This window comes from Tupaia chinensis, unplaced genomic scaffold (genome assembly GCF_000334495.1).
Source record: "Tupaia chinensis unplaced genomic scaffold, TupChi_1.0 Scaffold143954_1, whole genome shotgun sequence".
Lineage (NCBI taxonomy): Eukaryota > Metazoa > Chordata > Mammalia > Scandentia > Tupaiidae > Tupaia > Tupaia belangeri.
This window is the reverse complement of record NW_006203805.1, coordinates 225096-225321: the sequence shown is the minus strand read 5'-3', so window position 1 is coordinate 225321 and position 226 is coordinate 225096.

Sequence of the window (226 nt, the reverse complement as noted above, 5' to 3'; positions counted from 1 at the left end):
ACAATCCCTTCTCCTCCATTCTCCTCTTGGGATCTTGGGCACGCACGCACACGCGCCCGGTGTGAGTTTTAAGCCACCGGGTCCGGGACACAAACCGCGGTCGACTACGTGGGAGTCCAGCGACATAGCCATTACACTAACTGCTGGTTCCCTTTTTTTTTACTTTTTTAATGTGACTATAATAAAAATTTAAATTATGCATGTGACTTGCATTCTATTTCTGTTG